The sequence below is a fragment of the Mauremys mutica genome, unplaced genomic scaffold, assembly GCF_020497125.1.
Source record: "Mauremys mutica isolate MM-2020 ecotype Southern unplaced genomic scaffold, ASM2049712v1 000160F_np12_subseq_1:46715_obj, whole genome shotgun sequence".
Taxonomy (NCBI): Eukaryota; Metazoa; Chordata; order Testudines; family Geoemydidae; genus Mauremys; species Mauremys mutica.
Genome location: NW_025422866.1, coordinates 17,805 through 42,163, shown reverse-complemented (window position 1 = coordinate 42,163; position 24,359 = coordinate 17,805). Strand labels below are relative to the sequence as shown.

Below are 24,359 nucleotides of genomic sequence, written 5' to 3'. Positions count from 1 at the left end.
TCTAAAACTTCTGTTAGTCTATAAGGTGCCACAGGATTCTTTGCTGCTTCTACAGAACCAGACTAACACGGCTACCCCTCTGATACTTTACATCCCCTGAGTCATCCCTGATTCATGTCCATGCTGAAGATGATGCCTGGGTTACAGGGCTGAGCGACTGGCAGGATGGTGGTGTTGTCCATAGTGATCAAGGAAGGAGGCAGCAAGAAGGGTTGTGGGAGGAAAGATTAAAAGCTCTCTTTTAGCCATGGTAAGCTTTAGGTGTTGGCTAGGTGTTCACAAGAAGATGTCAGAAAGACAGGCAAAGATCTTCATTTGGACAGGAGTCAGGTCTGGAGCAGACAGGTAGATCTGTGAGTCACCAGCATAGAGATGGTAGTTGAATTTGTATTTCTGGATGAGATTGGGCGAGATACGGTGGAAAGATGGGGAAGAAAAGGGGACCAAGGCCAGAGCCCTGTAGAAGTGCCACAGAAAACTGGATGGCAGATGAGGAGGGTCCCCTAAAGGACACACTGAAAGAATGATTAGATATGTGTAGGATTTCGTGCGCAGGTACACACACACACACACACACATATTTCCATATATATGTATATAGGGCTAGGTGCTCTGTTGCTCTGTGGCTCCTTTACACCAGTCTGACACCATCAAGATTGCAGAAAGGCAGCAGATTCTCTCATCAGGAATACCCCAGCATACAGGTTTCCCTGGATAGCAAAAGAGGTGGCATAACCCTGGTATAGTGGGTGTAGCCAAGTATCCGTGTGCTCCATTTCTGTTTGGCTGTTGCAATGTCCCCTTGGGGCCATGGGGCAAGGAAGTATAAATGTGGAGAGATGAAAAGATGGTATAAACCTAACTTCCTACTCCCTCCCATTCTTAGCTCTGGCCAGAATGAAAAATTGTCCCCATGATCTATTAACAGGGCTGAATATATTAGGCCAACTCCTTTGAGGGCAATACAGCTGCTTTGGCCTTTGTGCCATTGATGGATTTTTGTTCATAGGGCCAGTGTTTCTGCTCTCAGAAGGATCACTCCAGTTCAGGGGATGTTCTCCAGTAATGCAGAGCCAATGAAGAGGCCACTAAGCTAGCTCTGTGCTTTAGAGTAAGGGAAGTGGCTGGAGAAAGGAGTCAGGTCTGGGATGGTCCTACACTGTGCTAACCCCCAGTCGAAGTTTTCCCTCTTGGAACAATTAGCAGCCAGCCAAAGGAAGAGCCCTGCACACAATGGCCCCAGGATCAGGGGAGTGGGATCTTTGAGGGCAAGGACTGTGTTTCTGTCCTGTGTTTGTGCCTAGCACAACATGGTCCTGGTCCATGACTAGGGCACTTCACTCCATCTTTGCACCCCTTCTCCCAACCTGCACTGCATGAAGTCTGGCAGGCCCCAAGATGTGGCCCACTATTCCTATAGTGGCATTCCCTTTTGGCAGCTAAAGTTTCTTCCCTTTATATATTAAAAGTCATAGAAGTCTAGTAACTTACCATCATTAATAAAAACTGGTTCACTCCATTCACTCCAAAACTTGTTACTTATACATGTTGTTTTCTTTGCTCTGACTTGAATAACATATTGTTTTGCTGGATCATGAATTGGATGCACATATTCCTCTTCGGAAACATCTATGGGCTAGCAGAGTTTTTGTTTCAGTGATTTAGCAATACAACTCAGAAACATATAATACTAGAGACCTCAAATATCATTGTCTCTCTTTCAAACCTAATATAGATATATTTTAGTTACAGTGTTTATAGTAAATCACAGTCTGATTACTAGCTGGGGTATATGAAAAGCCAGATTCCAAAACAAAAGAGCAAAGCCTGGGAGCTGATAAGATGAGAAGCTACAGAATAGGAGAATTTTGATATACAAAGAGTAATGACTCCTTTTTAATTTTCTATTAGCATGGCCCTGAAAAACATATTAAGGCCAAGCTCATTTGTTTTTATTAGTGTTTGGTTTTGTTTGTTTAGGGTTCTGTTTGTTTTGGCTTGGTTTTGTCACAGATTTGTATTTGTTTCCCTAAAGAAATAGCCTACATTTTCAAAAATAACTAGCAATTCTGGGTGCCACAATTTTGGGGTAACTAACCTTAAAAGAGACCTCAGAGTGGCTGTTCAGCATTTGTGAAAGTCAGGGCCCATTAAGATCTCTCAAGTTGGACACTGAAAAATTGAGGTACCTAAAATAATTAGTTATTTATGAAAATTCAGGCCAACTATCATACATGTGCAACAATACATGCTTTACAAGAGGCAGAAAAAAAAGGAGGGGAGGGGACTGTTACTGACAAGGAGAAGCAATAGTGGAAGGAATAAACTAAGAGGCAGAGAGCTGTGCAGGGAGGTTGTGATAACATAAGCAATGAGGTCTGGAATCATTATCATTTTGAAAGGCAGAATGACTCCAGTGGTGTTGGGGAAGCATGTGAGGTGCTAGCTACACTACAACCTTTAAAAAGATTTAGCATGCTGTCTTCTCAGCATGGTGCACAGCATAGTTGTGACCCTATGCACCATGTGACTTTACTCTCCTCCTGCAAATCCTTCCTGTCCTCCATCTCAGCCTTCGCTCCAGAAATGCCACAAAGGCTAATATGCTAAAACATCTCCGGGGGTGGGGGTGTTCAAAGGCATGCATGGCAGTTAGATGACCAACTCCCACTGACTTCAAATGGAAGTTAAGCACCTAACTGTCCTTTGGGCTTTGACAAATCTTCCTCTAAAATACCAAACTTAGCCTGTTTAACAACCTTTCACTGATATAACCTTCATCCTTCTCTGCCCCCACCTCCAGGCTTTATTCTTTGTTGTATAATACTTAGATTCGTTCCTGAAAATGTGTTTTCATGTGAGCCCTCCTTATGCACAGAGCTAGTCACATGTTGACTTCAGCAAAGGCTACAGGTGCTCAGCACCTCACACACTCAGTGTACTTGTGTGTAAGTATCTAAATACAGACTTGGCTAAAACCTAACTTTTTGCACCGAATTTGAAAATGCTGAGCAATGCACGTGGTTTTTTTTGAAGAGGAAAAAGTACAGTTCTAATAGTTCATGTGGGTTATAAAGGCAACAATATCCAACTAGCACACTTCCACTTTATATTGTGATTTTCAAAGAATGGGCCTATAACAATTTAATAGGGCTGTCAAGCGATTAAAAAAATGAATCACGATTAATTGCACTGTTAAACAATAATAGAACACTATTTATTTAAATATTTGTGGATGTTTTCTACATTTTCAAATCTATTGATTTCAATTACAACATAGAATACAAAGTGTAACAGTGCTCACTTTATGTTTATTTTTATTACAAATATTTGCACTGTAAAAAACAAAAAAATTCAATTCACCTCATACAAGTACTGTAGTGCAATCTCTTTATCATGAAATTTGAACTTACAAATGTAGAATTATGTACAAAAAACTGCATTCAAAAACAAAACAGTGTAAAATTTTAGATCCTACAAGTCCAGTCAGTCCTACTTCTTGGTCAGCCAATCACTCAGACAAACAAGATTGGTTACAATTTGCAGGAGATACTGCTGCCTGCTTCTTGTCACCTGAAAGTGAGACAGGCGTTCGCGTGGCACTGTTGTAGCTGGCATTGCAAGATATTTATGTGCCAGATGAGCTAAAGATTCTCATGTCCAGTGGTGAGCTGGAGCCAGTTCCCACAGGTTCCCAAGAACCGGTTGCTAAAATTAGACCTCCGTGGAGAACCGGTTGTTAAAGGGCCAGGAGGTGGGCAAAGAACTCCGGTCCGCGGGCCGGACCATCCTGTTGCTCACAGGATTCCCAGCTGGGGAGGCTGAGGCTCCCCCAGCCCTTCCCCGGCTTCCCTCCAGCTGCAGCATGGCCAGCCACCGGCATCAGCTGGGCAGCTCAGCTGAGCTCCGGAGTCGTCCTGCTGCTTTGAGCTGCCGACAAGGTAAGGAGGGAGGGGGCTGCAAGCTCTAGGGCTACCGGGGGGGGGCAAGTGGGGCAATTTGCCCCAGGCCCTGCAGGGGCCCCCGGCCCCATGAGTATGTCTCTGCCTGCCCCGGCCCCTCCCCCGCTCCCCCCCTTAAATCAGAACTTTTTATAGGGAACCGGTTGTTAAGATTTTGGCAGCTCATCACTGCTCATGTCCCTTCATGCTTCAACCACCGTTCCAGAGGACATGCTTCCATGCTGATGATGGGTTCTGCTTGATAACGATCCAAAGCAGTGTGGACTGATGCATGTTCATTTTCATTATCTGAGTCAGATGCCACCAGCACAAGGTTGATTTACTTTTTTTGTCATTTGGGTTCTGTAGTTTCTGCATCTGAGTGTTGCTCTTTTAAGATTTCTAAAAGCATGCTCCACACCTTGTTCCTCTCAGATTTTGGATGGCACTTGAGATTCTTAAACCTTGGGTTGGGTGCTGTAGTTATTTTTAGAAATCTCACATTGGTACCTTCTTTGTGTTTTGTCAAATCTACTGTGAAAGTGTCCTTAAAACAAACATGTGCTGGGTCATCATCTGAGACTGCTATAACATGAAATATATGCAGAATGCAGGTAAAACAGAGCAGGAGACATACAATTCTCCCCCCAAGGGGTACAGTTATAAATTTAATTGACGCATTATTTTTTTAACAAGCATCATAAGCATGGAAGCGTGTCCTCTGGAATGGTGGCTGAAGCATGAAGGGGCATACGAATGTTTAGCTTATCTGGCATATAAATATCTTTCAACACCGCCTACAAAAGTGCCATGCGAACACCTGTTCTCATTTTCAGGTGACATTGTAAATAAGAAGCAGGCAGCAGTATCTCCTGTCAATGTAAACAAACTTGTTTGTCTTAGCGATTGGCAGAATAAGAAGTAGAACTGAGTGGACTTGTAGGCTCTAAAGTTTTACGCTGTTTTGTTTTTGAGTGCAGTAATATAACCAAAAAAATCTGCATTTGTAAGTTACACTTTCACGATAAAGGGATTGCATTTCAGTACTTGTATGGGATGAATTGAAAAATACTATTTCTTTTTTTTATCATTTTTACAGTGCATATATTTGTAATAAAAAATAACAATATAAAGTGAGCACCGTGCACTTTGTATTCTGTGTTGTAATTGAAATCAATATTGAAAATGTAGAAAAACATCCAAAATATTTAATAAATTTCAATTGGTATTCTATTGTTATAAGTGCGATTAATAATCGTGATTAATTTTTTTGAGTTAACTGACATTAATTGACAGCCCTACAATTTAGCTGTCCATATAAATTGAACATAACTTTTCAGCTCAGCTGCTTACATTTACATTTTATAGTGTCAGATGTTTAAAAAAAACTAAGGCAGGTGAGGTCCCTCTCTGAAGTAAATATTACAACATTTTAATATTACACTGTATTCATTAGTAAAACTAATTTAGATGCTTGAGCTATACAGGGCAGTTTTTTTCAGATCTTCACAGCACTCATAAAAAACCAAGACTGGATGTTTTATTGTAGGATTTTTGCTATCACATATATATTATGGCATTTGAAATACACCGGTTATGATCTCAGTCCTGCAAAGACCTACATATGTATTTTATGCAGGTGAATACTGCCATTGAGTTTCAATGTGTGTAACATTAAGTGCACTGGTAAATCTTTGCAGGACTGGAGCCTAAATCTATATTTTGAGAGTGAACTACATATTTAGTTTATTTTTCCAATACATTTTTATTTTGAGGGGAAGAAAATATCTGATGGAAAGTTGGCAAGTCTTAATTAAATTCATGTTGAAATTTTTATGTTCAACTAATTTCCTGTTAAAATGCAACATTGTGCTTTAAGGCCCTGGTTCAAGAAAGCACCTAAACACATCTTTAAGTGCTTTTCTGAGTAGGGATGTTTCCTTCTTGGGGTTCAAAAATACTCCAGTCCATTGTCCAGAGTTTTCCAATGTTATTGTAGTCCTAGGTTTTAGCTTAGATTGGACCCAGCTCACCAGTAGCTCAGTGAAGGGCACTCTCTCTATTCTGAGCACAGACAAAATTCAGAATTCCCACAACTTGCTTCCTGTGCACCTGGAGTTCCTGTCTACACTTAGCTTTGCAAAGCATGAATTGTGGAGGCCTTTCTCTGTTTTTAGCTTCCAGTGTCTTTTGTTTCAAAGCTTATCTACAGGGCCGGCTCGAGGTCTTTTGCCGCCCCAAGCAAAAAAAATTTTGGCTGCCCCCACCCCAGCCCCGTGCTCCCCCCACACCCCTCTGCTGCCCCAGCCCTAGGCCTCCCCCAACCCACACCCCCTGCCATCCCAGCCCTGGGCTCTCCCCAACACACCCCATACTGCCCCAGCTCTGGGCTCCCCCCTCCCCTCCCACCAGTGCCCCCCCACCCACACACCCCCTGCCGCTCCAGCCCTGGGCTCTGCCCCCTCCACCCGAACCCCCTGCTGCCCCAGCCCCAGGCTCTCCCCGCCGCCACCTGCACCCTCCTTCTGCCCCAGCCCTGAGTCACTGGTAACTTGCTCCCAGAGTGGGTCATTCGGCAGGAATTTTGGATGTGCACAAAACACAGACAGGATTCGTTCCCATATGGTTACATAACTGCAGTAAAGTGGAACAATTTTCAGCTTGTGTGATTGGAAGATATCTAGATGCATATTATAAGACTGTCCTCAATAAATGAGGAAAAGTTGAGGTGCCTTTATTATTCTTTTGTTCCACTCTTTTTCTATGGGGAATTTGCCAATGCAATATCACTGGCTTCCTTTTAAACAAATAAAACTAAAAAAAAAAAAAAAGGCAATGGCTGTTGAAAATAGCAATTCCAGTCCTAAAAACCACTGGAACGCATTTCTTGCTCAATTTTATCCTACTTTTTCTACAGCAAGTTACAGTGGGATCAGTATATTTGATTTGGGGGAATGAAGTAACAGCTGCCCAAATTGAGCTTGAGCACTCCTGAATTTTGAGGGTGTTCAAATCTGGAAGGCAGGTGCTAGATTCCCTTTCTGAATATTAGCTAAATCTGGAAAGGAAAAGTCAATTTTCTGCTTCCATGGCTCAGAAGTGGAAATCCTCCTACATGCCTGGTACTGTATCTAAAGCTGCCCAGGTCCAGTAGAGCCTCCCCTCCCTTACTTTTCATTTTAAATGCTAGTGGGATCCACATACCTCCCTTGCTAGGCTTCAGAGAGAGAGGGGCACTGTCCATTTAGTCTACCCAATTTCTTCTTTGGCGGCTGCAAGGTGAGGTCACACTAGTATCCCTAATCCAGTCTGGGGATGTCTTCTGAAGGGGATATCTGGGCCAAAGCCACCTACTCCATGGGCACACTTGTTCCCCACTCATAGTGCCACCCCGCTCTAGCAGTGAGCTCTCCATTCACAGCAAGCTGCAGCATGAGGTTTCAGCTACCATACTGTTCATCCTGTTCATAGCAGCCAAGGGAATGCTGGGAAATGTAGTTCTTTCCCTGCTCCATGGCTGGCTCTATAGGCAGGGAGCTAACCAAGGAACTACAGCTCCCAGGGCCCCCTGTTGGTTCTCAGCTTCCAGGCTGGATCCCTGCTGGCTGCAGCCTCTGAAAATGGGCTGCCCCAAGCAGCTGCTTGCTTTGCTGGTGCCTAGAGCCGCCCCTGCTTATCTATATGTATATGAATTTAAAACTGTAGCAAGAACTACAAAAAACACATTTAGCAGGCATTTTTAAGGGAACATATGCATAAGGCCTAGAGCTTAGAATATGTACTTTTTCACAATTTCAACTAAATATTGCAATGATGACAATATTTGCATGCATATAACACCCCCATACACTCAAGCACTCAAAATGCCTATGCCAAGGCCTATGGAGATCAGTTACTTCTATTCACCAGTTTCAGAGATACTGAAACTGTAGAAGAAATTTAGGAAAGGAGTATAGTAAAATAGCAAATCTTTAATTTGACCAGGACATACCCATCCTCTTGCAAAACATATCACAAGCTCTTAAATGACAAGTGAGTCTTCATTTTAATACCTCATCTCAAAGACAGCCTCTCTAACACCCCAGTCTTTGCTAAGGAAGTTTTGATCAGCAATGACTCAGAAGTAGAATTGCACAAAGATTCAAACTGGTCGTTTCAATCAACATTTCTCATGGAAATTTGTCAGTGTTGTTGATTTTTTTTTTCATTTTTCACAAAATAATGAATGCCTATATTTTTAAAATTGAAAATATTGAGATGGTTATCAAGATTTTTCTTTTACCAAAAAATCTGCTGTTTAGTAACTGAAAAATATCAGTAATCATTTTATAGTGCTTTCAGTAAAAAAGAAAACAAAACAAATGAAAACCTGGTTCCTTTCAAAATGAAGAAAACTTTCTACATCTTCATGAAAATAGGTTTTCACTTTTTGACCAGCTCCACTGAGAAGAAAGAATGGTAAATGCTAGGTCATTTGCTGCAGGGCTTGGGATTTCTCAGAAGTTCAACCAAGACCTGATTCTGTTTAACCTGAGCAGGGAATTAGTTGGTATAGAGCTGAGGTTATATTGGTTAAGAAAGATTACCGTATATTACCTCTAGATCTGTAATTTTCACTTGGTATGTAAAGCAATTTTTTTTGCTGAACCAATAGTAGGTGGTGGTTTCCAGTTAATTTTAATCCTTCTGTTTTCAAGTGATATAGACACATTGATTGGAGGGTTCAGTTTCTCTGACAATAAACAAAACAGAATATTTCATGTTCTTTCAGCAAGCAGGCATGTGAATGGAATGCAGTATACTGGCAGACTGCAGCTTCTGTTTGGCAGTTTCAGTCAAAGTAAAGTATGCTGTTCACCTTTGGTTAGGTAATCACAATAGTCTAGTGTAGCTTAAAGCTAAACTAAAATGTATTGCTGCACAAGTTTTCCTAGGGTCTGAACAAACAATTCACACCAGAAATAAGTTCAAAGGTCCATGTAATGATCTCAGTTACAGCGTAAATCTGAGGTGATGCCAGTAAATCCCAGTGATGTAAATCAGTGTAAATGAATTCAGAATCTGGGTCAGAGTGTAGATGAGAGTAAACATGGTGGGCCATCTTCTGAAATAAGTTACAGTGGTGTAAATCTGGAGTGCCTGTACCAATAATTCTGTTGCTCGGTTATCAAATTGAGTTCATAAATTCATAGAGTTTAAGGCCTCTAGAGGGACCATCAGATCATCTAGAGTTATTCCAGATTTATGGCAGTGTAACTGAGGTTTGAATACAACCCGTTAGGTTCATAATGTAAAAAGTGGCTATGTATTTATTGTAACTGAGATGTGAACTAGAACCAACCAGGAAACTACTCAGACCTTTTATGGGAAACTTTCCCTCCTCTTCCCCAGGTTTAATTCATTGAAGTAAATTAATAAAAAACGTATTGGATCAGCCATAATTATCAACAGAGTTACAAATAGCACTCACTGAAACTCTTCAACTGAAACATTTTGCATCAAAAGGTTTCAATGAAAATTAATTTTTAAAAAATGAGTATTGCCAATAAGTATAGTTTAAAATCTTCCTTTTTTATTTAAACCCCAACATGAAAATTTTGTGGATTTGGTTTTTAGTTTTTGTTTTTATTTCCCCTTTTGTGGTGGCAAAAAAGGGAGAAAAGAAATAAAGAGGATTAAAATGGGGGGAACGCGGGGATAGGGGAAGAAATTAGGAGAAATGAAAACTTCAAAAACAAAAATGTTCTATGAAAATGTTCATAAAATGTTCTAAACTAAAAATCTTTACTTTTCAAATTGTGTAGGACAGAAATGATTTTGAAACATCTGCATTTTTTTTCACAAAACAATCATTACCATATTTCGAACAGCCTTAATGAAAAAGTGATTTATATAAGAGATTCTTTGATTTTTGATCTTTATGTCAAATGTCCACAAATGTAAATGCATTCTAAAAGCAGAATATACCCCTTTGAATGTAGTGAGTCATGCTCCCCCCACCCCCACCCTCTCTCCTCAGGAAATCACGAGCAATTGAACATTTCACAATGCTAGGCAATAATGAAAACACCTACCTAGTCTTTGCGGTATACATTTTTTGTAATAAGAATGGTTTTCTGAACTGTTGCTTAGTTCCTTTACAGTTATATTAAATCTGATTTTATTAGCGTGATTAAAATATACTTCTTTCATGTGACATCCAATGTTTTTGTTCTTTGCATTTGTTAAATATAGTTGGCATTGAAACTCTTCTCTACTGTGCCTGTAGGAAGAAAATAGAAGTAATGTAAAACTCAGATGATTTTTTAATAATATTTTGTTCTTGTTTTAAACAGGATCCTTACCTGTAGGAAAGAAAATACTGAGCATCCTCAGGAGCTTCTGTTTTAATGTCCCAGGTACAATTTAAATTGGAAATGTTATATATGACGCATGAGAAATTTTGGATATATACTGCAACCAAAAAACAAAGAAAGAAAAGAGAAGAATATTAGCATGTTGCTTGTTTTACATTGATTCTTGAAGTGATTGGTGCCAGTACAAATCCAGGAGAAAGACAGAGAGGGAGAGAGGAATCCAAGTTTCTAGAATTGAGTTAAAGGATGTGTCTGCCTTTGCGTTATAGGGCATTGGGAACATTTCTATTCCTATTGCCTGAGGTCCCTTTTGAGACCTTTGCAGAAACACTCAATAATTCCTATTCTAGTAGTTTACGGAGCCCTCCTGGGATTTCCCAGGAACCATGTGCTATGGGATTTCCATAATCCATTCAGTTGCTAGGGAAATCCAAGAGGATTGTGGGGTGTTTCTGTGTCTGAGTCAATAGAATAGAGGTGGTAATTTTGTAATTGTAGCATGCTTCCACCCATCTCTCCCATTATGCCTATAGCATGGGGTTGTGTCCCTGACTATCTTGGCTATTAGCCATTGATGGACCTATCCTCTATGAACTTATCTAAATTTTTTTTATTGACCCAGTTATATTTTTGGCCTTCACAACATCCCTGGCAACGAATTCCACAGGCTGACTGTGCGTCGTGTGAAGAAGTGCTTCCTTTGTTTATTTTAAACCTGCTGCCTATTCATTGAATTGGGTGACTGCTGGTTCTTGTGATATGTGAAGGAGTGAATAACACTTCCTTATTTACACCAGTCATGATTTTTTAGACCTCTATCATTATCCTCCCTTAGTGTTTTAACCGAAATGCATACCAAAAAATAGCCAGCACAAGAAAGAGCTATTAGTAAGGATTTCAGCACTGGTGCATCTCTACCTTTTTTATCAGACACTTTTAATATCCTAACACTATGCAGAAAACTAGCTGACCTGGCGGTGCCTTGTAAGTAAATTCGGTCCAGTTACTCTCCTTTATAATGTCGTCTGATTCTTTTGAAAGAAGCTGTGTTTTAACTTTAGCATGGAAACCAGAGTGTAACCCAAGTCTTATCATCTTTTCCTTTTCTTGAAGTCTTTCCTGGAAGAAGAAAACATAGAACTGCATTATAATGAAGAGTTCCATGCAATAGCCAATTAATATTATTATTATTAAAGGAAAGCTCTGCAAATTACCAGACATGAAATAAGGCATTATCTTATTTTACCAAAACTATGTGTAAAGTGTGTTGTGACTTACTGTTATTTCCTTAGCTGTATCGAACTTATAAATCAAAACATACTTCACATAATATGTCTTAGTTTCTTCCGTAATGTTTACTGTTCCAGGAGAGAATAACTCCAAAGTCATGCTTAACAATGTGCAGCTCACTGGGTGCCATAATAGAAGCTGTAAATACAGTAAGATGAATGATAATTAATATATTATAGGTGGGGCTGATGGCACAGCCCATTCTTGAGGTTGCCCAACACTTCTTATTCGAAGACCCTGTTTTCAGTAGCTTCTAATTTTACCAGACTTTAACTGTTTGTGTTAAAATTGTTCATGTCCAATGTTTGCCTAAGCTGAAGTGTTGTGCCATTTCTGAGAACAAAGCTAGCAAAGAATTCATTGTTTGACCTGCTTAAAAAAATATTGAGACCTTTTATTTGAAATACTATAGAGAGCCGATGCTTTGGAGCAGGGACCTGACATTTGGCAGGCGGGATGGCCTTTGTGTCAGATATTCCTTTTGCTGTCCTCATGAAAATCCACCCAAATTTGGCCAATTTATAAGCCTTTTCAAAAACTGCAGTTTGCACAGGTTCAGTTGAGAGTTCTTAGATTTTAGCAGCTAAAGTCCCCCAAGATTCTTTCCACACTGAGCAAGCTCCAGCCCTGTGCAATTGCAGCTCTAGACTACTGCAAGCTGTGCAAGGTCTGGGCACTAAAACTGAGAGCAGAGAGCTTGTCTCTCCTGTGCTCTCAATGCCCCATCTGCTGGGCCCAAGCAGCCTGGAGGAGGAAGCTGCCTGATTCAAATTCAGATGGGATGAGAGCAGTGGTGTAGCTAGGACAGGAAAGCTGGGTGGGCAGGCAATGACGGGGGATGAGGGGAGGGGGACAGGAGGGATGAAGGCCCTGGTGTGGGGTGTGTCTGGACGGCTCGGGGGGGCGCAGGTGCCCTGGGGAATGGCGTGAGGGAGGAAGGAAGGATGGGGCCAACTTCCCCCCACCCCCACTTACCGCTCAGCAGGCACCTGGGGCAGACAGGTTGTGGGAGCACCGATGGGGTAGATGGAGGTACCACTGGGGCTTGAGCTCTGGCCACCTCTCCCAAAGCCGTGTCAGTGTCTGTCAGCCCAGCCTTGTGCCTCTCCTGCCTGTGCCATGCGCTGCTGCCCTGGTCTCTGGCCCCAGTGCTCAATGATGGCCCCACCTAGACCTGCCCCCATGAGGCGCAACCCCTGTGGGGCTAGTGCTGGGGCCAGAGACCAGGGCAGCAGAGCACAGTGCCGGCAGGATGGAGACGTGGCCAGGCTGAAAGACACTGAGCCAGAGTTGGGAGTCCCAGCCTGTAAATTCGGAGGGCTACAGCCCCAATTTGGGAGGGCCTGGATGCTAAGTGTGTGGGCCGCAGCCACTCAGGCCCACCCAGGGCTATGCCCCTGTATGAGAGACAAACCTGTGAGTGGGAGGTGGCAGGGCAGAATAGATTTGGACAAGGATCTTGTAAGGGGGCAGCAGATTCAGATTAAAGGCTCATGGTGGGGAGAGGAAAATTGGGACTGGAAGTTAGGGTTGAGGGGTGACTGGGATTCCTGAGCAAGAAGACTAGCTCTTGGAGCTGTTGGTAGAGGAACTTGGAACTGGATGTGCCGGGAGCAATTTTAATAATAGGCAATGTTATAAGCCCCACCAATATTAATGACAGACAAAAACCTACACTAAAAGACCATTATTAATGATACAAGGAAAAGCAGTCCAAAATTTCATCATCATCATCGTCACTCCCATAACCACATTGGTTGTTGGGGCACCATCATTGATGTGCAATCAACCAATTGTCTCCACCCCGATGATTGTGTGTCAGTGCTTGAGTCTCTGCGAAGTCCATTCCTGTCCATTCTTTTATGTTGTCAATCCATCTCTTCTTCTGTCTACCTCTTCTTCTCTTCTCCTGTACTGTCCCTTGGAGGATGATCTTGGATAGGCCAGATGATCTTGTTACATGGCCAAACCACTTCAGTTTATGCTTTTTCACAGTCATCAGGAGGGCTTTGTAAGACCCACCCAGCACACTGGATGATGATGTTGCAGACCTCTTCATTAGCGACATGGTTGAAGTAGGAGAAGCCCAGATTTTACAGAAGTATCTCATCTCTACTACCTGTATTTTCCAGTCAAGTTCTGACGTAAGGGTCCATGTCTCACACGCATACAGAAAAATGGAGATGACCAATGCATGCAGCAGTTTCAGTTTTGGATTCCAGGAAGATGTTCTTATTCCTCCAAACTGGCTTTAGCTTTGCCACTGCTGCTGTTGTTTGCGCAGTTCTTGCCAGAATTTTTGCCTTGGGTCCTTCATCAGTGATGATTGCCCCCAAATACTTGAACTGTGTCACTGTCTCCAGCTCTTGTCCACTGACAGTGATATGTGAGCTGATCCCATCACATTTGTTTGTCATCAGTTTGGTTTTCTCTGCACTGATTTCCATGCCATATTTTGCAGAGGTTTCATCCAATCGTTTCACAAGTTGGCAAGTTCATCTTTGCTGCCTGCCAGGCCATCAATGTCACCAGCAAACCAAAGATTTGAGATTGATCACCCCCAATTCTGACTGTGCATATGTGATCTTCTAGGGCATCAGTCATTATGCGCTCCAAGTAGATGTTGAACAGTGTGGGCAAAAGAAGGCAGCCTTGCCAGATTCCAACTGCGGTGTGAAATCGGTCTCCTATTATGCCATTGACAAGAACTGCAACTGCTGGCCTTGGCCTACAGTTGTTTAATGGCAAGAATAAGCTTACAACCAATATTGTACTTCATGGTTGCCCAGAGAGCTTTGTGCCATACTCTGTCAAACGCCTTCTTGAAGTCAACAAAGATGTGGTAGATGTCCTGCTGGTGTTGTAAGTACTTCTCACACAGGACATGAAGGATGAAAATATGTTCTTTGGTACTTCTTCCAGCACAAAAGCCAGCCTGTTCTTCAGCGATGATACTCTCTGCTTGTGGCTTCAATCTGTTCAATATAACTTTGAACTTCACTTTGCTGGGATGGCTAATTAAGCTTATAGTTCGGTAATTCTGACACAATTGCAGGTTGCCTTTCTCTGGCAGAGTGATGATTAGTGACTGTGTGCATGTGGAGGGCCACTCACTGGTCTGCCATATCTTGTTCCAGATCTTGGTGAGTACATCTATTACTATTTCTCCTCCGAATTTCATCAGTTCGGCTGGGATGTTGTTAATACCTGTAGCCTTTCTGTTCTTGAGTGATTTTCACAGCTGTCTCCGCTTCTTCACATAGTATTGGAAAGTCATCCTCCTTTGTTGAATCTGGGCTGTCTAAGACACTAGGATCTCCATTTCTCTGGTGGTTGAATAAATCAGAGCAGTAATTTGTCGACCTTATTGATAATGTCCCTTTCTTCTGTAAGACTGTTTTCCTTCTTTGTCTTGAATTGCGTTAATTTTGGTCCATCTTTCCTTCGTCAGATCTTTTACAATCTGGAAGGCTCATTTGCTATTTTTATTATAGATACACTCTTCAATTTTAGAGCATTGTTTTACAATCCATATCTCCTTCGCCACCTTCATTCCTTTCTTGATCTTTCTGCCAATCAAGTCCCTCAATGTATTTATCAACTCCCGCAGTGCTGCTCTTGTCTCTCTTAAATTCTCTTCTAATGTCACACATTTGTAGTATTTCATTTGTGACCCATGGTTTTGTCTTCTTACAATGTTTCCCAAGGATGTCCATTGCTGCCTCATTCATTACAGCATTGAAATTGTTGGTCATTGTTTCTAACATCTTCCTCTAGAGCAAGCAGTGGGGCAAATTTTCCGCTGATCATTGATTGGAATGACTCTGGAATGTTTTGGTCTCTGAGTCTTTCTAAGTCAAACTTGGTTCTGGTGAACTTTGGCCTGATTATTTTCCTTAGCAAGAGCCAAAAGTTTAGCAGCACAAAGTTGTGATCACTTCCAATACCAGCACTGGGGAAGCTCCTTGCTTTCCTTCTGTTAATCCCAGAATGATATCGGTTTTGCACCATGATGTAGTCGATCTGGCTGTGATGTGGACCATTAGGTGCATGCCACATTGATCATTTGGCTGCTTTATGTGCTCCTAATATGTTTGCAAGACCCAGATTGTTATAGCTGGCAAACTCCAAAAGTCTCAATCCTCTCTCATTGGTTACCCACATTACAGAAAGGGCAACAATAATCTCACCAATCTGCCTGTGTGTCAGTACCCACTTTAGCATTCCAATATCCCTGTACAATCAGGATATCTTTCTTGTGTACCTTATCGATGGTCTCCTGGAGCTGATTGTAAAAATCTTCAATTTGCTCATCATCATAGTCTGTTGTAGGGTGTAGACTTGTACCACTGTGATATTAAACAGTACTTGCCTTTAGACAGATGGAAATAAGCCTGCTGGACATCGGGTGGCATCCTAATACTGAATTCTTGATATCTTTATGCACAGGAAATCCTACACTGTTGACATGTTTGTCCTCTCCACTGTAATAGAGCAACATGGCCTTCTTCCGTTAGTACCTCTCCAAAATTCTTCCATCTGACCTCAGAAATTCCTAGAAGGTGCCAGGTGTATTGTTCCGTTTCATATGTAAGTTCTTTCAACTTCCCTATTTGTCTCAATGTCCTTACATTCCACATGGCTATGTGATGTTATCTCTTCCATGGATCCTCTTTGTTGGGTTTACACCAGTAGTATACTTGGTGTGTCCGCCCTGGTGGGAGATGGGTTAACCCAGGCTGCGATCAATCTGGTATGGACATTGTTGACTTGCTCATCATATGGTGTGTCTTGGGCAAATTTCTAACCTGGCAGAGCCTATTCCTCTCCAGGCAGCCCCCTTTTAGTTGCAGGACATAGAATCATAGACTTTAAGGTCAGAAGGGACCATTCTGATCGTCTACTCTGACCTCCTGCACAACGCAGGCCACAGAATCTCACCCACACCACTCCTGTATCAAACCCCTAACCTACGTCTGAGCTACTGAAGTCCTCAAATCATGATTTAAAGACTTCAAGGTGCAGAGAATCCTCCAGCTAGTGACCCATGCCCCACATTGCAGTGGAAAGCGAAACCCCCACAGAAACCTCTGCCAATCTGCCCTGGAGGAAAATTCCTTCTCAACCCTAAATATGGTGATCAGCTAAACCTTAAGCATGTGGGCAAGACTCACCAGCCAGACACCCAGGAAAGAATTCTCTGTAGTAACTTAGATCGCACCCCATCTAACATACCATTACAGGCCATTGGGCATATTTACTGCTAATGGTCAAAGATCAATTAATTGCCAAAATTAGGCTATCTCATCATACCATCCCCTCCATAAACTTATCAAGCTTAGTCTTGAAACCAGATATGTCTTTTGCCCCTACTGCTACCCCTTGGAAGGCTGTTCAAGAACTTCACTCCTCTGATGGTTAGAAACCTTCATCTAATTTCAAGTCTAAACTTCCTGATGGCCAGTTTACACCTATTTGTTCTTGTGTCCACATTGGTACTGATCTTAAATAATTCCTCTCCCTCCCTGGTATTTATTCCTCTGATATATTTATAAAGAGCAATCATATTTCCCCTCAGCCTTCTTTTGGTTTAGGCTAAACAAGCCAAGCTTTTTGAGTCTCCTTTCATAAGAGAAGTTTTCCATTCCTCGGAACATCCTAGTAGCCCTTCTCTGTACCTGTTACAGTTTGAATTCTTCCTTCTTAAACATGGGAGACCAGAACTGCACACGGTATTCCAGATGAGATCTCCCCAGTGCCTTGTATAATGGTACTAACACCTCCTTCTCTCTACTGGAAATACCTCGCCTGATGCATCCCAAGACTGCATTAGCTTTTTTTCACAGCCATATCACACTGGCGACTCATAGTCATCCTATGATCAACCAATACTCCAAGGTCCTTCTCCTCCTATGTTACTTCCAACTGATGCATCACCATCTTAAACAAAAATTTTTGTTATTAATCCCTAAATGCATGACCTTGCACTTTTCACTATTAAATTTCATCCTATTACTATTACTCCAGTTTACAAGGTCATTCAGATCTTCCTGTATGATATCACGGTCCTTCTCTGTGTTAGCAATACCTCCCAGCTTTGTGTCATCCGCAAACTTTATTAGCACATTCCCACTTTTTGTGCCAAGGTCAGTAATAAAAAGATTAAATAAGATTGGTCCCAAAACTGATCCCTGAGGAACTCCACTAGTAACCTCCCTTCGGCCTGACAGTTCACCTTTCAGTACGACCCATTGTAGTCTCCCCTTTAATCAGTTCCTGATCCACCTTTCAATTTTCATATTGATCCCCACTGCATTTCCTTTGTCTAAAAAATCTGTTACCTTCTCAAAGAAGGAGATCAGGTTGGTTTGGCACGATTTACCTTTTGTAAAACCATGTTGTATTTTGTCCTAATTACCTCAATGTCCTTAACTATTTTTCTCCTTCAAATTTTTTCCCAAGACCTTACATACTACAGATGTCAAACTAACAGGCCTGTAGTTACCTGGATCACTTTTTTTTCCTTTCTTAAAAATGGGAACTATGTTAGCAATTCTCCAGTCATACGGTACAACCCCTGAGTTTACATTAAACTTAATTCATTAAAAGTTTTTACTAATGGGCTTGCAATTTCATGTGCCAGTTCCTTTAATATTCTTGGATGAAGATTATTTGGGCCCTCCGATTTAGTCCCATTAAGCTTCTACCTCGGATGTAGTAATATCTACCTCCATATCCTCATTCCTGTTTGTCATCCTACCATTATCCCTAACCTCCTCATTAGCCTCATTAAAGACTGAGGCAAATATTTGTTTAGATATTGGGCCATGCCTAGATTATCCTTAACCTCCACTCCAGCCTCAGTGTTTAGCGGTCCCACTTCTTCTTTCTTTGTTTTCTTCTTATTTATATGGCTGTAGAACCTTTTACTATTGGTTTTAATTCCCTTTGCAAGGTCCAACTGTACATGGCTTTTGGCCTTTCTCTCTTTATCTCTATATGTTCTGACCTCAAGAAGGTAGCTCTCCTTGCTAATTCTTCCCATCTTCCACTCCTTGTAGGCTTTCTGCTTTTTCTTAATCACCTCTCTGAGATGCTTGCTCATCCAGCTTGGTCTACAATTCCTGCCTATGAATTTTTTCCCCTTTCTTGGGATGCAGTCTGCAACTTTGACTTGAAGTAATTCCAGGCCCCCGCCGCCTTTAGATCCACAAAGTCTTCAGTCCAATCCACTTCCCTAACTAATTTCCTTAATTTTTTAAAGTTAGTCCCTTTTGAAATAAAAAACCCTAGTCACAGATCTATTTTTGTTTATCCTTCCATTTTGGTTTAAACTGACTTAGCTCATGATCGCTCGAACCAAGGTAGTCCCCTACAACCATTTCTTCTATGAAATCCTCACTACTCACCAAAAACCAAATCTAAAATGGCATCCCCTCTTGTTGGTTCAGCAACTACTTGGTGAAGGAATCCATCAGCTATCACATCCAGGAAAATCTGATCCCTATTATTATTACTAGCACTTGTCCTCCAGTCTATATCTGGGAAGTTAAACTCTCCCATGATCACACACAATTCCCATTAGTATTTACTTCATTAAAAACATTAAAGAGGGTCCTCTATCCATATCCAAATCAGATTCCGGTGGTCTATAGCACACCCCAAGCACTATCCCAGGGGAGGCTCTAGTAGCTTTCTTCCCCAATGTGATTTGTGCCCAGACAGACTCTGTCTTATTCATTCCATCCCTTTCTTATTTCTGTACAGTCTACCTCATGATTGAAATACAATGCTACTCCACCACCTTTGCCTTTATTTCTGTCTTTCCTAAACAGCACATACCCTTCAATACCTGTACTCCAGTCATGACTACTATTCCATCATATTTCTGTTATACCTATATGTGACGTTATTGATATAAATGGGGACCATATAGAACATGGGTTGCAACCAAGGTCCTGTGGTGGCACCAAATCTTAAGTGAAGGGGGTCATATAAGGTGTCTAAGACCAGGTTCTGGGTTGCTGGTTATGATTATGCTGTCTGTATGTCTGTGTGTCATTTTGTAGTTGAAGTTATAAAGTATTGGCTCTGTACTGTCTGTATTTTGTATTATGCTCTGCTTCTGGGAAAGATCCCAGACAAGCTGGTGTTAGCCCTGCCTAGCTGGCTTGATGGCCCATTAAGGGCCATCGGCTACACAATTGACCCATGGAGAGAAGGCAGACACGCCTTGTGACTCAGCAAAGTATGCAGGGACCGGCCCATGTGACTCCAGGCTCCATTTTGCTGTAATTTTCCACAGTGAAGACAAAGGGATTCTTACACCTGGAAAAGTCTATATAAGGCTAATGCCTCATCTCCATCTGGTCTTCAATCCTGCTTCTGACCTCTGGAGGGACTTTGCTACAAACTGAAGCTTTACACAAGGGACTGAACGACCCATCCCAGTGGGGGATGTTCTCCAGAGACTTAATTTGAAACCTGCAGTTTACTCCATCACTGCTGCAAGCCTGAACTAAGAACTTTGCCATTACTGTATGTAATTGATTCCATTTAACCAATTCTACCTCTCATCTCTACCTTTTTCCCTTTGTAAATAAACCTTTAGATTTTAGATTCTAAAGGATTGGCAACAGCGTGATTTGTGGGTAAGATCTGATGTGTATATTGACCTGGGTCTGGGGCTTGGTCCTTTGGGATCGAGGGAACCGTTTTCTTTTATTGGGGTGTTGGTTTTTCATAACCATTCATCCCCAGGACGAGTGCACTGGTGGTGATGCTGGGAGACTGGAGTGTCTAAGGAAATTGCTTGTGTGACTTGTGGTTAGCCAGTGGGGTGAGACCAAAGTCCTTTTTGTCTGGCTGGTTTGGTTTGCCTTAGAGGTGGAAAAACCCCAGCCTAGGGCTGTGACTGCCCTGTTTGAGCAATTGGTCCTGATTTGGCACTCTCAGTTGGGTCCCGCCAGAATCGCTCCGTCACACTATAATATCTGGTTTCACTTCCTGCACCAGTAGCTCTAGTTCCTCCATTTTGTTACCTAGGCTCCTCGCATTGGTGTACAAACATCTTAATTTTTGTTGTTTGGCTTCGCTCACATTCTTACCTGATGAGGCCCAGAAATTCTACCACCAATATCACCTATTAGACTGGTATCTACACTACTCTTCCTCCTTATGTCCATTCTCCTACCCACGGCTGTATCCTTTCTTACTTCATTTCCTTCCCTCTCAGTGCTAAAATCCAGCATGGAGATTACCTGGACATCTCCCAACCATCTCCCCCCAATTCCTAGTTTAAAGCTCTCTTAATCAGTTGTGCCAGCCTCCATCCTAGAAGTCTATTTCCCTCCCTACTCAGGTGAAGTCCATCCCGAGAGAACAGTCTTCTGTCTATGAATGCTTCCCAGTGGCCACACATCTTAAAGACATCTTGTCACACCTTTGTTGCTTTTCTCAAGGAACAGTGAGAATCCCACTGAAGATCACCTGAGCCTCAATTTCCTTAAGCGTCTTCCCCAGCCTAGCATAGTCTCCCTTGATACATTCCAGCGAGAATCTAGCCATATCATTTTGTTCCCACATGAAGGACAATTAGTGGATTCTTTCCCGCTCCCGTTAGGATCCTCTTCAGCCTCAGGTCCACATCCCATATCTTAGCACCCGCCAGACAGCACATCCTTCTGTTCTGTGGATCAGCTCTGGTTACAGGCCTATCTATTCTTCTCAGTAAAGAGTCCCCAATCACGTAGACTTGCCTTTTACCAGTGATGGTGTGATTCTCCGGTCTATCCCCTGTTCCCTCTGGCTGCAAGTTCTCTCAGTTTCTATTCTCCTTTGCAATCCTCCACAACCCATGCAAGAGGACAGGGGCCCTATTCTGTCCTGGGACCCAAAAGGGAAATTAGGAAATGGCAGAAATGAGGTTGCCTATATTAAGACCCATTGTGCGTCTGCATTGTGATACAACCTTTAATTGTATGATCACATATTATTTTTCCCATAGGATCCCTGCCACTTTCAGTGTGCCTTTCCTATGCAACCACATCCTATCCAACCACAGCATTTTAAAATGTTTTCTCTGAAAAAGTGAGCATTTCACTACAGAAATAAACTGGACATTTCTAGTGCCAGATTTGGAAACTAAATTCAATCCTAAAAAGCTGAAACATGGAGATTTTATTACTTCTTTAAATGCAAATCTCAAAGCAATCTAAATTGTGGAGTCACTACCAACATCTGCATAATTAGAACATGACTAGCACTTGCACTGTATTCAAGGTTGAGGAAAAAGGTTTTTCTAACCCTACTTGCAGTGATATTATATTATGCTATGTAATGTTCTGAAATATTTAGGAACAATTAAATAACCAACATAGATAACATTACATTTTTAAGATGTGGGCTCATACGATTTAAAAGAGCAACTCTTAGTCACGCATATTTTCAAAGTTATACTTAACATTGTGGCAGGACATTTTCCAGCCTGGGAGCCTGCCTATCACTTGGGATTTGGCCCAAGCACCTCCATAAGATACCCCAATCCTAGAGAGGTCATGTTGTGAGGCTATGTATTGACAGCCTGAGGAATTAATGTATGAGAGTCCCCTCTTCTCAAGACAAAACTGCAGATGGCAGTGATTGCAGCCTCTCACTACCTGCATGGGATCAAATTCAAAACTAATCCCTAAAGACTTGGGAGTGTGGCTACATACCAGAACTTTATCTGGCTGTTTTGAGTTTCATTTTCTTTGTATCATTTTAAATGTATCACTTTAAATGTCACAAAACTTACCAGTTATTGCTGGTTCTCCGTTTGCCAGGCTAACAGAAATCATCTCATACCAGGTAAGGCTAAGCAGAAGCATGATCGAAGGAGTAATTGTAGCATGTGCCCTTACAAATACTTTGCACTTCAATTGAATTTGAAACTAAAATACTTCAGTTCTGTTTGAGGCTGAAAAGAGAGTTAGGACGTTACAGTTATTTTCAAGCTGTGAAAAATTTTTTTTTTAACATTTTAAGTGGTTTTTTAAAAAGACATATACCATGAATACAAAATGTCATTCTGGACTTTGTTGTAACAGTCCCAATTCCCAGGTCTGATTGAGCTCTATTTAGTGCAAGTGGTGGTGGTAGTGGGGAGGGGCAAGCCATTGTATACCACTCATGTTCAACACCTGCCGATCCTCAGGGCTGCCAAGGGCTGAACCAGTGCCTCAGCTCTGAGGTTTGCAGGGTTCGTGCAGAGCACATCTGGTGAATCGAGGAAGCAGGCAATCTGTGTCAGAATATGAAAGTAACAGATCTCAGGAGTTCTGACAGCTAATCTTTGTATGGTTTAAAGCAATTACTCAAGAGACCTATATATAAGATATTCTCTTAAACTATGTGTATGTGAGGGTGAAATAGAGAGACAGTTTACTGTGGGTGGGAACTCTGATTATTTTGCTAGAGGACACACAGAAATTAGGAAAAGAGGATAACATTTTAAAAAGCAGCATTTTTAAATGTTTTCTCTGAAAAAGTGAGCATTTCACTACAGAAATAACCAGGACATTTCAAGTGCCAGATTTGGAAACTAAATTCAATCCTCAAAGGGTGAACCATGGAGATTTTATTGCTTCTTTAAATGCAAATCTCAAAGCAATCTAAATTGTGGAGTCACTACAACAGCTGCATAATTAGAACATGACTAGCACTTGCACTGTATTTAAGGTTGAGGACAAAAGTTTTTCTAACCCTACTTGCAGTGATATTATATTATGCTATGTAATGTTCTGAAATATTTAGGAACAATTAAATAACCAACATAGATAACATTACAGTTTTAAGATGTGAGCTCATACGATTTAAAATAGCAACTCTTAGTCACGTGTATTTTCAAAGTTATACTTGACATTGTGGCAGGACATTTTCTACGGGATCAAATTAAAAAACAAATCCCTAAAGAGTTGGTGGTGTGGATACATACCAGAACTTTATCTTAAGTCTTCAGACTGCTTTGAGTTTCATCTCCTTTAAGACGACAACAGTCAGTTGTTACCATCTCTTCCCTTGACTTCATTGGAAGAGAAAGTTTTCAAACCACTCTGTATCTTGCTATCAGCTCTTGTCTTTAAAGAAACTTCCAGGACTTAAATGAAATTAAATGAATCAGCAGCTACTGTAGTTTCAAAAATAAAAGTTCTGATTCTAGGAAAGATTGTACAGAACTTACTACAGACTCATGCATCTTGCTGTATGCAACAAATAAAAAGGAAACAGATCAGCAAAAGAGCTCCAGCCCTAACTGAAGGGGAAAGAATGACCAGCCTCCTCTTGACAAAAGGAACTTGACTTTTGCTACCAATTTCACTTTTGATATCAGATCTACCTAACTTAGTTCCTGAAATTGTCCAGCTTTCGTCTTGTTTATTCTGTTAATTATATTTTTTAAAATATTTTTTAAATTGTAATTAAATTGTGTGAGAATAGTGATCTTTGACTGGTGATTGTTCAGGACTTCCTCTCCGGGGGCCTGGTTATAGGCTGGCTAGGTAGTTGTTTATAACTTTGTCAAACTTTAACTGTTCAAGCTGATATTTTCCATCCTGAGTGTCTGGTATATTCAGAGAAAGGTTCAGCTAAAATGGTTCGGACGTGTCTGACTATCAGATTAAGGAAAAATACATTGTTTTTCCCATGTTTAAAAAGTGCTTACATCTGTTTCATGACAATCTCTACACCTCCATGTATTGGAGTAGGGATTTAAAATTTGACTAGGGGGAGA

At 41.5% G+C, this 24,359-nt stretch overlaps 1 pseudogene; it reads right to left on the bottom strand.

The window, feature by feature from the left end:
* Nucleotides 1–276: 276 nt before the first annotated feature.
* Nucleotides 277–23,811, bottom strand: LOC123356985 (annotated as a pseudogene).
* Between the last annotated feature and the right edge of the window lie 548 nt (nt 23,812–24,359).